This window comes from Eupeodes corollae, chromosome 2 (assembly GCF_945859685.1).
Source record: "Eupeodes corollae chromosome 2, idEupCoro1.1, whole genome shotgun sequence".
NCBI classification, from domain to species: domain Eukaryota; kingdom Metazoa; phylum Arthropoda; class Insecta; order Diptera; family Syrphidae; genus Eupeodes; species Eupeodes corollae.
The window spans coordinates 47,536,391-47,542,261 of record NC_079148.1 but is presented as its reverse complement, the minus strand read 5'-3'; positions in this window follow the sequence as shown (position 1 = coordinate 47,542,261).

Below are 5,871 nucleotides of genomic sequence, written 5' to 3'. Positions count from 1 at the left end.
TATCGCCTTTGAATACTGCAGTTAATATATTTTAAAGAAAATGTATGCTATTGGACTCATCAGATAGATCTGAGATGCATTTCCGAAAGTGGCTACGTATTTAACATTAAGATAATCTCTATTTCTATGATAAAGTTTAACACTATTTTGTAAATATTCCCGTTGTTCTTTTTTTTTTTGAAAATTGACTACCTCTCTCATGGTAAAATGTGTATAATGTTTTCAATGTAAATGACCGTTACTATTGTACTTGTTACAATTTTTATTTTTCTATGTCCAACTACTGTGGACGGATAGGTTGTTATGGGACTCGGGAGCAGGCCTTGCATAGCAAATTGACTTAATCAAAAGCTTGTTTTACGAATAACGAAAATCGATAAAGATACATACATTATATGAATTGGTATTTTAGAAACGATACTACTTTTTACTTAAGATTACTTTTGACAATCGTATTGCTAGCGTTTTGACACAGACGTTTTCTCATTCTGTAATCTTAGATTTATTTATGTGGCTTTTGCTTAAAAAAAAAGAAATGTATTAAGGACTGAGTTGGACCTTGGTGGATACGAACCACGTTCTTCGCTTTAAAAAAAACTTCAAAAGAAGTCTCTCTTAGACAATTTGTAAGCGTTTTAGAATCATGTTGAATATATGAGAACTTTCCAAGCTTCTTAAACCAAAATAAAATCAGTAAAAACCTTAGTGTTAAAATGTTAGTTCAAACCCTCTCATAATTTTTTAAAAAAGCAGCGATATTGCAGTTGCTGGCGTTTTGATTTTCTTTTAGCAAAATAGTGAATGACAAATAGGTTTTTTAAATAAATAAGTGCAAATATTTCCCAACCATTCGACTGAAAACGAATGTTCGAGTGTTAACAGCAATAAGACTCTAAGATGGATAGAGAAAAATGAATTGTTAACAAATAAAATTAATACATGTTTTACTGGGGGTCTTCGGGACAAGACTCTTCTCAATTATTTTTTTTTAATTTGAGCTTTTTTCCAATTCACTATTTGGAAAATAAAATATTAATATCCAAATTTAAAGATAAATTTAAACAAATAAAACTCGCTGGCATAATTTAAATAGATTTATGGCATATGATCGCCATGGCTGCCTTGGACCTAGTCTAATATAAAGTTTCAATTTTCCAACATTTGTAGCCGTATATCGCCAATAAGGCAGCCATCGTTTCGAGCTTATGAGTGTAAACTAGCAACTTCACATATCACCCGGAAAATCGTCAAGTTGTCCTAAATCGAACGATCTGGAGGCAAATTCAGTTTACGGGTCTGTAACGAAAAACTTCTTGTTGAATCCACTGCTCCTGCACATCATAGTTGTTCAATTGATGAACAAAAGTCTGTAATCATGTTCCTAAAGCTTTCACCCTTCTGCTTAGGATCGTTTTTAAAAATGTAGGGATCAATTATTCCAATAACCCATAAAGCACACAAAAACAGTCAGTTTTTGTGGATTTTAGAATTATCATCATTCCAAATTCGGCGTTTTTGTTTATTTAACCAAAATGTTGAAAATATGGAAAGACAACTTCTTAAAATTATATAACGGCGATGACGAATCAAATTCTCTGTAAGAGAGATAGAAACACTGAACCTAGGCGACGCAGGTCAACCATTCCGCCTACCCGAGCTCGACTAAATGAAGATAGCTATATCTAAACTGAAGTCCAACATAGTTGCTGTGGTTCCCGACATTTCTGCCGAATTATTCAAAGCGCAGAGAGCATGCACCAACTCATCCGCAAAATATGGTCGGAAGAACGCATGTCCAAAGAGTGGAATCTCAGCATAGTTTGCCAATACACAAGAAAGGAGACCCTCTAAATTGGGCCAACAACAAAGCCGTCGGTCTCCTAAACATTGCATATGCATAAGATCCGTTCTGCCATATTATGTGAACATGTGAAACCGTTCGCCAACAACCTGATAGGTCCTATCAGTGTGGCTTCACACTAGGGAAGTACAATATTTAAAAGAACCCAGGAACTTCAAATCGATACCCACCATCTCTTTATCGATTTGAAAGCCGCGTATAAAAGTATCTATAGGGAAGGGCTCTATAGAGCAATGTAATTTAAGGTAGTTAAAGACCATCATACGACACCAGAGTTGAAATCAAACAAAGAATACCTAACTCTTATAAATCGCTGCTTCTTTTTTTTTTTTTTTTTTTTTATAATAAACACACACTCAAGGGGATATTACTACCCTTATTATGCAGATGCACAGTGTGAGCACTAGGAAGAGGAGAGAGGGTTTAAAAGGAGATGTCGGTGCACATTGGTTTTGAATTCCTGAATATTGCAATGACTAGGAAAGACAGAGTGTGGTAAGGCATTCCACATTCGCGTAGTACGGCTAAAGAACGAATCTCTGTATTTGACAGTACGACCGAAGTTGGGCTCGAGGGTATACTGATAAGCATTCCTAGAAGCGCGAGTATTACGGTCGAACTGTTTAAGGGGAGGAATGCAACTGGCTATTTCACTAGAGCATAAGCCGTTAAAATAACGGTAAAAAAGGGTCAGACAAGAGACCTTACGACGATGTTCAAGCGAAGTAAATGAACTTATGATGATATTATCACCTATCAATTTAAATGCTCTACGTTCAATACTATCCAAGAGGCTTAAGTAAGTTGCAGGAGCACCAGCCCAGAGATGGGAGTTATACTCAAGCTTTGGACGTATGTAAGTCTTGTAGATAACAGCCAGATCAGAAGGGGTGAAATATTTCTTGCATCGCCTAAGAAAACCCAAACACCTTGCGGCATTTTTGGCGACATCGCGTATGTGATCATTCCATAAGAGGTGGTTGGTGACACACATACCGAGAATATCGAGGTGTTCAGTCTCATTGATGCAAGTGCCATCCATGGATAATGGCAATGGGGGTATATCTCGCATTAACGATACAAGACAGCATTGGGTTTTCGAAGCATTAAATTCCACGCGGTTTTTTAATCCCCATTGAACAATGCTGTTTAGATCGGAATTTAATGAGCTTATCATATTTTGTCGTTGCAGTTCCACATCCGAAGAGGAGGGTTGTGAGTCTGGAAACGAATATGAAAAGCTAAGAGTGCTATCGTCAGCGAAACAATGTATTGGATTAGATGTTACAGACAGAAGATCATTAATAAAAATGAGAAAGAGTGTTGGAGATAAAACAGAGCCCTGGGGCACACCAGCATTTATTTTATGGTTTTCAGACTTGAATCCATCCAATACTACTTGTATTGAACGATCCGAAAGGTAATTACTAATCCAATGAAGCAGGGATTCATGAAAACCGAATGCACGCATTTTCGATAAGAGAGCCTGATGCCAAACCCTATCAAATGCTTTTGAAATATCAAGTGCAATAATCTTACTTTCTCCAAAACGATGTAAAGATTTGCTCCACTGTTCGGTGAGATGAACCATGAGATCACCAGTGGACCTATTGCTACGAAAGCCGTATTGCCGGTCATTAAGAAGCTTTCGATCTTCAAGATATTTTTTGAGCTGATAATTAATCAGCGTTTCCATGACCTTGGAAAGAAGGGACGTAAGTGCAATCGGTCGGTAGTTAGAGGGTGAGGAAGATTCGCCTTTTTTGGGAATAGGCTGGACAAATGCCGTTTTCCATCCGCTCGGAACGAGACCTGAGGAGTAGGACAGATGAAAAAGCTTACGCAGTGGTTTTGCCAGCGTTGAAGAACACCTCTTCAGAACAATAGCGGGGATACCATCCGGACCAGCGGATTTATGTGTGTTTAGATCTCTTAGGACTCTTGCCACAGTACGAGTGCGAAAAATGATTGGTCCCATAGAATCACTAACTCGCTCAAGTACAGGCGGAGTCATAACACTCACTGGCAGCGTAGAATTGGCGGCGAACTGCCTAGCAAAGAGATTAGCTTTCTCTAAAGAGCTAACAAAAGGAGTGTCCCGTTATACTTACCGGTAGAGAAATGGGCTGATTACCAGGGGCCTGATTATGAGGTTCGCGGCGAATCGTTTTGCTAGCGATTTTGCCATTTTTAAATTATTGCTTTCGCTTTCTTCGTTTTGAATTCGACCAATTAACGAATTCGAAGGCGAGTTTGAAATGTCATAATGTTTGTTGGCGAGTTGAATCCGATAGCTTTTTTCGGCGGATTCACAGGCGAAAGTGTTTATTATTATTCAGTGTTCGATTTCGTGGATTATTTCTTTATTTTAATTGTCCAACTCCTTTTTGGTACGATCCCTCAGCAAGAAATCTCATAGTAGCGGCAAGCTTTAAAATTGAAAGTATGTCGTTGCTGTGCTGATCCTTGAATTCCTCTCTGATCTCTTGCAAAAAGAAGACAAAAGCTTCTTTCGAAAGTCGAAATAGTTTCATAAATATATTAAGACAAAGTGTGTAAATTAATTGATTAATTTGATTTCAACTAAAAGAAAACAATACTTAATCGGTTGAAGGGAGATAAAGAGGAGAAGATTTGATCCTAGTAGTCTCCTGGACACCCGTAATCTTGAGGATTCCTCACTTTCAGATTAATATACACCATAATTGATTCCATTTTTTAATTTTAATATTGTTTATTAAATAAACCACCGCAAATTTCACAAATTCAATCAAAACAAAACAATGCCGCGAACCTCATAATCAGGCCCCAGTATACTCATAGTAAAAAAAAAACACTTGAGCAAATTTTGTAAAAGCACTCCTATTATTTTGAAAACAGCTGTATAAGACACTCATCAACCTATTTCTCATTTATGACGCTGAGGCCTGGACCCTTTCAAAGAAATATTAGTCTTAGGATGCTTCGAGAGAAAAATTCTTCGGGTGCGACCTGCTTACTAGAATAAAGGTCCAATGACTTAAACGGCTGGGTCATGTAGGGCGAATGGACATCAACGCTCCAGCCTGCATGGTCTTCGAATCCAATTTTGAGGGACGGCCATTAGGACAGATTGAATTCCGAGAGACAATTGTCCGGAGAGAAAAAATCCTATACAAAATTATATTCGTGATTACCTTCACCCTTTACGGAAGATCACAATTTTCCAATCTTATAAATTAACTTGTTTTTTTTTTTTTATTGCAAAATAACTAATTAAACAAAAATACAACAAATAATTTATTTCAAAACGTATTTTTTTATTAATTGATGCAAAATTGTATCTAAGTGGCACTAAGCAAGCGCGCTTCAAATTTGTTTTTAAACTGTCGTCATTATTATTATTTGTTTAATATAATTGAGTCTTTATGTTCGCTATACAAACTTTTCTATTCATATTTAAAATATTTAATGTTATTAAATTTGGCGGGAATACTTTCGTTGTGTTTATTGTAGTGTTAATTTTAAAATATCTTTATTAAACAGACTTTTTATTATTAGTCTTAACCAATTGGTATTAAGTTTTATGCTATTGCTTAAAATATTTGTGAATTCTCTAACTTAAATTTCTTATTTATAGCACATTCTTAATTTCTTTTAACCTATTTGTACAATAATTTTAAATTTATGTATATAATAAATCAAATTTTATATAAGAAAAAATAAACTTTATGGCATTTAATATAAATTTTTGCGTTTTGAAAAATAAATACCAAAAACAAAATATAAATAATGTTCGCGCCGAACGTGATATCAAAGCAAAAATAAAATATTAATAATAATAAAGAAAAGATCTGTAAGAAGAAGAAAACCAAGAATATGCACAAAAATTGTTTATAAATCAAAATACTAATTAAGTCTATTGAGATCTAGGAAAGCCAACTGTTTTGTTTGATGCTATGTATATCTGTAGTGTAAGTGTAAAGTGAATGTGTTTATTGTAATGATAATTAAAACGAAATGATCATAAG